At 37.5% G+C, this 11,510-nt stretch overlaps 1 long non-coding RNA gene across 1 annotated transcript in view; it reads right to left on the reverse strand.

Moving 5' to 3' along the window:
* LOC117095402 overlaps positions 1-11,264 on the reverse strand; it is a 31,415-nt gene extending 20,151 nt beyond the window's left edge. The window contains exons 1-2 of the long non-coding RNA XR_004441959.1: positions 11,049-11,264; positions 5,394-5,496 (exon numbers count right to left, since the gene is read on the reverse strand). This is a non-coding gene — a long non-coding RNA (uncharacterized LOC117095402). The remainder of the gene's footprint in view (positions 1-5,393; positions 5,497-11,048) is intronic.
* Between the last annotated feature and the right edge of the window lie 246 nt (positions 11,265-11,510).

Below are 11,510 nucleotides of genomic sequence, written 5' to 3' on the forward strand. Positions count from 1 at the left end.
CATAAAACCTTTGTACAAGTTTTTCACTTTTTCCAGAATGCCCTTTCCCTGACTCTAAACCCATCCCATTTCTCCTCAATTCTTGGCTAAGATGCAGTCATTCTTTCACACTCATGCAGATTTCCTCAGAGAGGCTTTCCTAACTAAATAGTATTTCTGTCAGTTTCTTTTACTTTCAGTTTACTTGTCACAGTTTGTAATCATATTATTACACAATTCTTTGCTTAATGTTTGCCTTTCTATCAGAGCAAGATTTATGTAAGCAGTAACCAAATCCTTAAATCAAACAAACAAACAGTCTATGAAATCACTTTGTTAGCATGACACCTGGCAGCATAAGAAATATTTTGAATAAATGAATAAATGAAAGAATATACCAACGCCTCCCACCCTGTTGATTCTTATTTTAAAAGCCCAGTTTTTCTTAAGCTTACTTCTGTAAGCATCTCATAAAATATTCCAAAGTAAAGTGAATACAAAACCAATCTACCATATTACAAAAGTATTTTAGTTAATGAACTGAAGTACTATTCTGGGTGAGTAGAAACATCCTTGGGTGCCATTCACAAAAACAGGCTCTGCTGTTTTCATATTCTCTCCATCCATAAGAGAGTGGGTGTCTCAACCCTGTTAAGCGTTTGTACTGTTAGAATCCCAGTGACCAGGGGAAGCTAGCATCGCCGTTGAAACTGTTACGTCTTAACTCACATTTTATTTCTGGCAATTTAGATTTTATACCTTTCTATCTTTTTTAAATGAAACCACAGCTCATCTGTTCTTATACCCTCCAAACTTAAAAGTTTTTATTTCTTTGACCAAGGAGATGGTAAATTGGGAAAACGTAGGAAAACGTCATACTAAAAACATCACTCTTCTGGGAAGAGAAAGACAAACAGAAGTCTAATCCTGTGTTTATGAGTCAAATGTTGCTTGCCTGTTTTAGATGAGTTTTGCAAAGGGTTTTATTAATGTGCAAGCTTTCTTTCCAAGTTCCACAATTACATTTGTTCTGCTCTTATTTCCCAGTTCTACTAGAAACATCTGCATCCGCATTTGATACAAGTTCTATAAGTATTTTATGCTAGGTACTCATTAAATTTCTTTGAGTTGTATACAATAGAAACCAGAAGATGATAAAAAGGGACAAAAGAAATGAAAAAAGACTTGAACAATGAAGCACTTGAAGGGATACTACTACAAACTCATGGAATTTTTTCTCTAGAGTTCCGTAAGGAACATGCGTCTGTTCCTTTTTGCCTATTGTTTACTGGTTAAAATTCTCAAGGCCAGGTTCTAACTGGACCAGCTTAAAACAGGTGCCCATGTCAGTGTTCAATCAGGTATTGCCCGCCAGATCTACTTCTGTGAATGGAGTAGGCAGAGAAGGGGTGTTTTGGAAGACACCTTAATGGATATTTATGTCAAACAGCCTATAAATTATACTGAAACACTTTATTGATTGACTGATGATAAGAAAGCTATAAATATAGATGTATAACTCACTGAGAGACTTTAAAAGAGCTATAATCTAATAATAGGATTCTAGAATGACATATTTTAAATTTGTTCAACTACTGAGAAAGATACAGAAACTTAAAGCACATGGGTAACCTTTATCTTTGGGGTGTAGAAGGTTGACCTTTAGCAATATGGCTTCCTTTGTCTCCAGTCTCCTGCTGGAAAGGGCATTTTTTAGTACACATTGTGTCTTACTAGCTTTGACTTTCTCCCTTCTTGCATACCCAAATTCACACCATGGGTTGTTTTTGTCCTCTATGGTTTGGTCCCCTTTCTCTTACTATCTTTGTCACTTCATACTATGGCCCTCACCTTATCACCTCATTCTCAAAGATTGACATTGGTCAGCAGGTATTCCGGCCTAAAGTTATTTACCTCCTTTATTCCACCTTCCACGTGCTGCAAGATGAATCTTCCTAAAACACTACTTTTGTCATGATGGCAATCTCCTGAAAAACATTTAATCCATTTTGCTTTCCTACTTAATTAATTATAATCTCCTTTACTGATCTGCCCAAGTCTTTCAATAGTTTGGCTGTTCTTATCCACACTTCGTTTCCAGTCTTCCTTAATCTGAATGTGTGGGTCTATCAGTTTGGCCTTCTTAATGTTCTCTTCCAACCATATTCACACATCTACTCCCACTCCTGGCTCACGTTTGGTTTTGTACTGTGCTATACTTCATCCCTCCTGTTCACCTATTGAATTCAGATTATTATTCTAGACCCATCTCAAGGCTTAACCTCCCATGAGGTCTACCTTATGCTTACTGTCCCAATTATTTTAAAAATTATTTTATTTTTGAACTTGGTATGTATTATGATTTTATAAAAGATTATTCTGGGCCAGGCACAGTGGCTCACACCTGTAATCCCAGCACTTTGGAAGGCCGAGGTGGGCAGATCATAAGATCAGGAGATGGAGACCATCCTGGCCAACATGGTGAAACCCCGTCTCTACTAAAAATACAAAAATTAGCTGGGCATGGTGGTGCGTGCCTGTAGTCCCAGCTACTCAGGAGACTAAGGCAGGAGAATGGCTTGAAGCCAGTCCAGCCTGGCGACAGAGCGAGACTCCATCTCAAAAATAAATAAATATAAAAATAAATGATTATTCTGTTCTTTAATGTCTGTAAACAGTTTGCAAATTTAGCCTACCAATATATAGAAAGTACATAATACTCTTTTATTCCTTATTATTTTAAATATTTATTATATGCTTCCTACATACCTGACGTTGTTCTAGACAATGCAGATACAAAGAACAAGACAGATAAGGACACCTACTCCCATCGGTATTACTTACGGCAGAAAAAGATAGACTGCAGCCTGGGCAAGGTGAAAAGTGACAAGAGATGTGGTAAGAGAGATAGGGTCAGACTGTGGAGAAATTTGAAAAGTATGGGATAGGGAAAATAGCATGATTTCTTTTCCTCTTCACCCTTCTCCTCCTGTTATGCTAAACAGTATAGGTTTTATTTTAAATGTAATGGATGATCACTGACTCCTGTGTAAAAGAAATATTATAAAAGGGCAAATGAAGAAACAGAGGACATGCAGAAATCTGGGGAGGAGATGATGGTGCCTTGGGCTAAGGTGATAGGAACGAAGCTGGAAGAATTGTTTCTCGTGTTTACATGTGACCGCTCCTGCTATATGAAGGGTGCGGTGGCTCACACCTGTAATCCCAACAGTTTGGGAGGCCGAGGCGGGTGGATCACGAGATCAGGAGATCGAGACCATCCTGGCTAACATGGTGAAAACCCGTCTCTACTAAAAATACAAAAACATTGTCCAGGTGTGGTGGCGGGTGCCTACAGTCCCAGCTACTCAGGAGGCTGAGGCAGGAGAATGGCGTAAACCCGGGAGGCGGAGCTTGCAATGAGCCGAGATCACACCACTGCACTCCAGCCTGGGCGACAGAGCGAGACTCCATCTCAAAAAAAAAAAAAGAAACCACACCACAGACAGATGACATGTCTTAACCTACGAAATATTCCACAGGTGAAAACACACAGCAGATGTTCCATATATATCTGTTGGCAAACTAATTGATTTAATTTTACCACTGCTTTATTTAAAAAATTGAGGAATAGAAGACTGATAGTATATAATGACTGTATTGACCAATTTGTTTTTATTGTTAAACATTTCTCTTCATCCTCATAATGGACACCTGCACAATTATTTTTTTGATTTACCAGGCAATGATGTTCAGTCAAGATGAACCAAACTACTAAATTGAACCTTCCTAACATTTTTCAGTTTTTGGACATGTCCTCAATTTGTGACAATATTGTAAGGATCTTTAATAAGAAAATCTCAAGGCAATGTAAGATAGCTGAACATTTTTTTTCTTTCCACTAGTATATTTCTTTTTAGTCCAGTATGTTTGCTTTTGCAAATGTCATGGTAATGTTTCAAATAATTATTTAATCTCCAATGTATAGTTGTGAGTAGGATGTGCCAATGATTAAAACTCTATGTATGGAAATAAAAGTGCTGCTTACAAAGGCTGTTAAATCTCAAGACTGTGTTTGGGTGTCTAATTCATTTTTCTTTTTATAACTATAACTTGACTATTTGAGGACTAACTTTTCCCGAGTAACTTTTTGAAAAAACAATTTAAATGTTCACAAGAGAAAGGCACCATATAAGTGAGTTGACTCAAAGACATGTAATCTGTTCCTTATAGGTAAATCATATAATGAATGCAAAGCCTAGGATGTCAGGTTTCCAGTGAAGTTCTCTTCTGAAAAATTACTGTCAAGGTAGAAAAAATGAAATAATAAATACAAAAGCACTTTGAAACATTTTAAAAATTAAATATGTGGTACTCTTTTTATTTAATAAATCAGAACAGCTTCTTTATCCTTTATTCCGAACAATTGCAAGCCCTTGGATTCTAAAGAAAATGTTTTTTGGAATGGTTGACTAAAAGCTAGAGACTTCACCAACCTGAAAACCTTCTACTGCCCTGTTTTAATTTGTATAAGGAGCTCTGTGAGAGAAGCCTCCTTCAATATTTACTAATATCATTTCGAAAAAAAAATTCTAACGAAATGGTTCACTGATGAAAATAATGCCAAGTCCTGATATGGCCCATTGGAATGAAATCACAGTTCCGTAGAATTTTCGAGGTGGACAAGGCATTAGAAATCATTTAGTTCAATTCATTTGCTTCTCACATGGTAACAAAAAGCAGGCACATTTTTGTGACAGAGAAGAATAGACAATTGAGAGGGATCCACGCACTGTATCTTCATAACAATAATAAAAAAAGCATTGTTTACTGACTTCCATGAACCCTTTTGTGGCAGCATTGAGATTTAACCTCTGGTCTCTAAAGCTGAGGCCAATACTCTTCACCTGCCTCCTGCTTGTTTGAATATCTTCATTTTACTGTATTATTGAAGCCATTCCATTAACTAAATTGTAAATAATAAAATTAAAATGTCTCTGCAAATTTTCTATATTCCAGGAACTGTTCTAAGCACTTACAACTAGTAAATTGTTTTAATCACTACATACCATTATCATTTCTGCTTTACAGATTAGAAAACTGAGGCTCGGGGAGTTTGATCATTCATCAAAATCCCAGAGATACCAAGTGGCAGAGTATAGATTTAAATCCACACAATATGAATACTAAATACCTGCCCATTACTTTATTTGTGACTACCCAAAGTACTTCACTTAAAATTATAATGAGACTTGGACAATTTATGTTCTTAAAAATAAATAGTATATAAAATTCTGATAATGACTGCTTCTAGTTTTAAAACCCTGATCATTTAACTTTCAGCATTAGGATTTCAAATATATCATCAAAGAAAGAATCTGGGAGATACTTTGCTAATTTGGGGAACGTATTACCTGATTCAAATATTCATGTGAAAGACTCTGCATCTGCTTTGATCTTGTCTGTATCTCCAGATATCAACACAGCACTTGGAATGTGATAGGAGTTCCATAGCGTCTATGAAATGAATGAAGGGATGAAGTATTGAATTGCAAATAATTTTTATGTGTAAAAATGCTAAAGAATTTTATTAGGGCAAATCTGGCTACTTGGAATGATTCATATAGCTTCACTCAATATTAACAAATTTCTTAAATTACCAAATTACTTAATAAGTTTAAGCATTATAGGTATTATTAAATAAGTTTATAAAAAATCATGTTGCTTTTCTTTAAGTACTATATAAATTGAATTGCGCTTTTAAAATCTGAACACCAGAAAAATGACAAAATAGTGACAGTTCTTAAAAATCAAAATTTGGACTATCAACATAAATATTTATTCCCCTAACAAATCACTTTCCTTCCCTTATGATCAAGCAAGTGTAATGACGAAAGATCAATTTAATCCACATATTTAGGAATATTTGCCAGGCAAAATATAAACAAGATAATACCTTTTTTTCAGTGTTTGTTGAATCCCACAATGGTTAGCATAGTGGGCAAATAAATATATGCTTAATTCATTTACTGGGATTTGTTTTATGTTGGTCTTCCCAGATATTTAAAATTTCATTACTCAACAGAAATTATCTACTCAGTAACCTTGGTAACACGTATGTTTAAATACTATAGAAAGATAATTAGAAAATAGATGCATTATAAGTAGAAATTTTATACTACAGGAAGCTCAAAATATAAGACTATTTCAAGTACATTGTTTGCTATCTTAATTAGCTATTTAAAAAATAAAACGTCTCAACAGATCTGATATTTTTCTCCAGAATGAATTCTAGTCAAGTGAATCAATGCAACTGTTGGGGAAATTTGATATTCAGCCTCCATATAGCTCAAATATTTGATTTCCCTTTGTGTTCTAGGCACTATTTTACAGGAAGACCTGTATTATATGGCAGTGCTGGGTGATCTCCCACTAAGTAACAAGGCGGCCTGCTTCTGCTCAGCTTACCCAGCTAGAGAAGGGTAGCCCAGCTCACAGGGGTAAGGTGTGCACTACAGCTGTGCAACATTAGAGAAGCTACTGGATATTTTGAATAGTTCAAACATATTATTTATTTCTTCAGTAATATTGAGATGCTTTATCTTCAATAAGATGATCATTATTTTAGATTCCCCAGCCATTGTTAAAGCCAGATATAAATTATTCCCTTCATTGGATGGGTGGGGAGTAGAGGGCAAGCATTAGATGGATGACCTTTAAAAAGTCCTCTCAAACTGAAAGGATGTGGTTTTAGATGTCTGTAATCCAGTTGGGGAAATAACCCTGAAGCAAAGCTAACTATGAAGCCTGAATGTAATTAATTGCTGAGTAAATCGCCTGAAGGAAGAGAAGCAACATGAAGTTTAACAAAACTTGTGCCAACATGAAGTTTAACAAAACTTGTGTTCAGCACATTTATTATAATGGGATTTAAAGAAAGATCTTATTGGGTGGGAACTATATTTATAATTAGAGTTCTCTATGTTTCTGACTATGTTTCTATAAAATGGTGTAATAAATTGAAATGTAATCTACTTTTCTTTTTCTTTCTTTTTTTTGGTGGGGGGACATAGTCTTACTCTGTGGCCCAGGCTGGAGTGCAGGGGCGCGATCTCAGCTCACTGCAAGCTCCGCCTCCCGGGTTCACGCCATTCTCGTGCCTCAGCCTCCGAGTAGGCGCCCGCCACCCCACCTGGCTAGTTTTTTCTTTGTATTTTTAGTAGAGACGGGTTTCACCGTGTTAGTCAGGATGGTCTCCATCTCCTGACCTTGTGATCTGCCCGCCTCAGCCTCCCAAAGTGTTGGGATTACAGGCGTGAGCCACCGTGCCCAGCCTACTTTTCTTAATCTATAAGTACCGCTGATCACTAAGTAACCAATTTGATCCCACATAGTTTATTGAGTTACTGAGAGTGGCTGAACTAAATATTCTTGTTTTCATTAATATCCTGGACAGTTGGATTAATTACAAGGTTATTAACTTTCAAACAATAGGGGTTTTTTTAGATGTCTTTTTAATACTAACTGATCTTTATTATAGTATCTTTCTTATTTCAGTGCTTAAGAATTATATTCAGAGAACCAAGTTTTACAAATATTGAAAGAGCAATTTTCAGTGTTATTGCTTGCTTCCTTTTATTGGTTATTGGTATTTTCTCCAATAATTTAAAACTGAAAAAAATGGGCAGTCTTCTTTTGATATTTTATTGGCCAAGCCTCTAATGCACCTCAAGTTACATTTTGGATAACATTGCTCTACATCAGATAACAGCTGTATAATCCTTACCTTCAGCTTCATTCGTCCACTTTTGCCTTTCTTTCCCTCTCTCAGCCCTGCAGATTCTGGTGTTCATACCAGGGTTAGTTGCTAGAACTTCTTGGTTACCAAAAAGTCCAGAGAATAATTGTCAATCCACTCTAGAAAATAGCACGTGGCAGATTTGGGGAAATAATTCCATTGTAAAACCTAAAGGTTGAATGCTAGTTAAAAACACAACCATGTCTCGATCTAGCTGGCTTAGACATTAAAGATGGCAGAGGGCCAATGAATGAATGTGGTAGGCCATTCTTGACAAAGCCCCTGTTTAAGAGGTCTCCTCCTGCATTAATCTCCTTGGCCCCGCATCAGAAGTGGCAGCTATGCCAGCATTCAGTATCTTTCACCTGGGAGAAAAGTACTGGGACCAGAGAGAAAATTTCATTTGTTATTCAGATCCATTTATCTTCTCTACTTTTCAACACCTTTTTTTTTCTTTATTTGTCTCCTCTGTCTCTGAGATTGATTATTCTTATGAGCTTATTTTTTGCTTGTATTTTTAGCTAGAAAAAATTTCAAGTAAGTGAATACTAGAAAAATTCTTTGGGTCTCTGTGAACAGGAGTTATAAGCATACACAAGTGAACTTTTAAATGAGTTAATCATGACTTCAAGATGTACTCAGATACATTGATGATAAAATAGGACTTCAGGAGGACTATAATAGCAGTCTTTTACCTTTTTTTTTTTTTTTTTTTTAAATAGATACTTCACCAGGAATTAATTCAGAATTCTTGTAAATGCTCTTGACTGAAGGTCCTATTAGCCTTCACTTGAACATTTTGGTCAGGGTTTCTTTTTCCCATTTTGGAAAATCTTTTTCTGGTATCAAAGAAATACGTGTAGTATTGATTTTATTTTTTAAAAAAATTGAATTACACAACCATTTCTTTTCTTGCTTCATGACACAGGAAAGGCTTCCCATGTTTTTTGGGAAAGACCTGCCAGTGATCCAAAGGTCAACCTAATCTTCCTGGTATTCCTGATAACCCTTCCAAGGGGACTCTGGTACTGTTGATAAATACATGCTCCACAGATGGCACCATTTTATCTTCCAGAAACCTCCTCCTCTGGATAGTAATGAGTTATAATGCTACATAAATTTTTTAAAAAAGTGTGAACATCTTCCCTCTGATCAGCAATAGGTCATTCTGCACAGGATTTCAGAGCTCATGAAAGATGTCCACTGCTCAGTTCATCACAGTGTCTGCGTGCACTCCATTAGCTATGCTGTAAGGAATGCCACTTGCTCTTTGTGTTCTGTGAGGCAGAACAATAGGGCACTCTCCTCTCGAATAGCTGCTGATTCCTTCAAAGTTCAGTCAAAGCCCACATTTTTCCTTTCTGAATAATGTATGAGCTTGGTTCACCCATGTGCTGCTAATCTACTATGGAGGAAGCTTCCAACAGCTTTCAACCTTTTTGTCGATGCCACTGAGAAAAACTCACCAGTTCATACAGGAAGACCTTGTGATCAGACTTTGGTAGAAGGATTTTGATGAAAAGGTAGGAGTGAGAGAAACCCAGAGGAGTGTGAATGGCACATAAATAGACAGGCATGCTGACCTTTGAGATGGCATCCAATTCAATATTTCTTACCTCATGGGCTCATATGAGACGGAAAGTAAACACAGCTTCTGATGCACAACAGTGAGCAGGCATTGTGCTGAAGAAATACTCCTCCATGTCCCCTTGTGAAATGGAGGGCCCAGTCAGTGGCCAGCTCTCAAGCCTTTTTAGTCCATGATGGTCAATGTGCCCCATGAGGGGTCTACTTCTATTTTTCACCTGTGTATTATTCCCAGGACCACTGTAACAAATTACCACAAGCTGGGTGGCTTAAAATAGCAGAAATTTATTCTCTCATAGTTCTAGAGCCTAGAAGTCCAAAATAAAGATGTTGGCAGATCCATGCTCTCTCTGAAACTTCAAGGAAAGATCCCTTCTTGCCTCTTCCAGCTTCTGGTGGCTCTTGGTGTTCCTTGGCTTGTGGCAATAGAACTCAATCTGTTTCTCCATCTTTAAGTGACCTTCATTTCTGTATGTCTTCATCTGTCTTCCCATAAGGGCACCAGCCATTGGATTTAAGGCCCAACTGAATCCAGTATGACTATATGTTAGCTAATTATTTCTAAATAAGCTCACACTCTGAGGTTCGAGGATGACATAAATTTTGTGGGGATATTTTTCAACCTAGTATACAACCTATAAGAATAAAGAATCATAATTTATAGGCCCCTATGCTAATCTCTAGAAGTATCTGGGAAGCATGCTTCATGCCTAACCATTTTTAAAATGCGGATAAAGATGCTTCCAAGGATCATATTCCATTCTTCAACCAGAGGGAGACAGCTGCACGTGTGCAAAACTACCAGCTTCCTAGGACCAAAGGCTTCCCTATACGTATGTGATCAAACCCACATCCTTCAAAGGCCTTTTTTCATATGACTTTTCTCTGGAGCTACTTTTTCCAGAGGATGTTATTAATCTTCTTTTAGTCCCATAAATTTGAGTAGAGTTTTATAAATTTAGAACTTCTCAAGGTCCCCAAAATCCACTGTCCCAGGTAGGAGGGCAGGAATAAAGCAGTGAAGAATCATGAAATCACGAACATTTAAAGGAAATTGAGGCACTGGGCAGCCAACCCTTTATGGAAGATAGTACCTTACATTTATTAGTTAGCTCCATAAGCAGGAATGACCAAGTATGAAACCAGAATTTTATGTAGTAGATGACTTCTGAAGGATGGAAGAATATATTATGAGGGAGGTAGGAGGGCCCAAAACAAACCTCACCTGTTTTATTAGTTAGCTTCAAGCTATTCCTGAAGCTCAGAGTGACCTCTTTCCGTCATCTCAATTCTTACACACCAATCAATCAACATGGGTGTTGTGTTTAGCCTCTTGTTGTATTTGGCTAATATCTTCTCACTTGAACTTGTTAAATCTTCCAAGAGTGGAGGAATGTGTGGGGGCAGAGTATAAGTGAAGACATTTTCTGTTCTCTGGGTCCAAGGATACAGGGGGCCTCTCATGCCCAGCAGAGTGGCTAGGGAAAAGCAGGAACAGTATTCTCTAAGGCAGGTGACATGAATTTGAACATTAGAGCAAAACTCCTTTAGCTTTACCATCTCCTGCTAGTCCCTCTGTAGACATTTTTCACCAATATGTGGTCTTTCCTGTCAGTTATAATGCTTTAGTTGTGATTAATAAAAGAACCCCCCAAAATGGCCTACAAAACAAGGGGTTTATTACCTCATACCACAAGAATTGTTGAGTCTAGAAGTTTCCAAGATTAGTTAATTTAGCAGCTTAATAATATGAAGGGCTCTGGTGCTGTTGGTCTTTCTTCTGTAACTTGGCTGTGTTTCCGTTGTGGTCTTGAGATAGCTGAGGCTGATCCAGACATGAAGACCAGGACCACTTTCAAGGGTGGGCCATCAGTGCTCTCCTGTAGGGCCCCAGGTTCAGCAGGTCCTGCTTGGGTGCTAATGCTCTGTGATCACCGTATTGGAATTCTTAGTCATTCTACTTAGAATTTGTGCTTTGTAAGTGAAGTATGATGGAACAAAGAAGCATGTACCAAGAGTTCAGAGCCCCAACTCATGGGCAGTCCTGCCTGACATCCTTGCTGGGACAAGTTCTAGGCCACTTGCTCCCAGTCACTGCCCAACAGCTGCTGCCCACCTCTGCCTGCAGCAGAGGTTGAAGTATAGG

This window comes from Trachypithecus francoisi, unplaced genomic scaffold (assembly GCF_009764315.1).
Source record: "Trachypithecus francoisi isolate TF-2019V2 unplaced genomic scaffold, Tfra_2.0 Lachesis_group13, whole genome shotgun sequence".
Taxonomy (NCBI): domain Eukaryota; kingdom Metazoa; phylum Chordata; class Mammalia; order Primates; family Cercopithecidae; genus Trachypithecus; species Trachypithecus francoisi.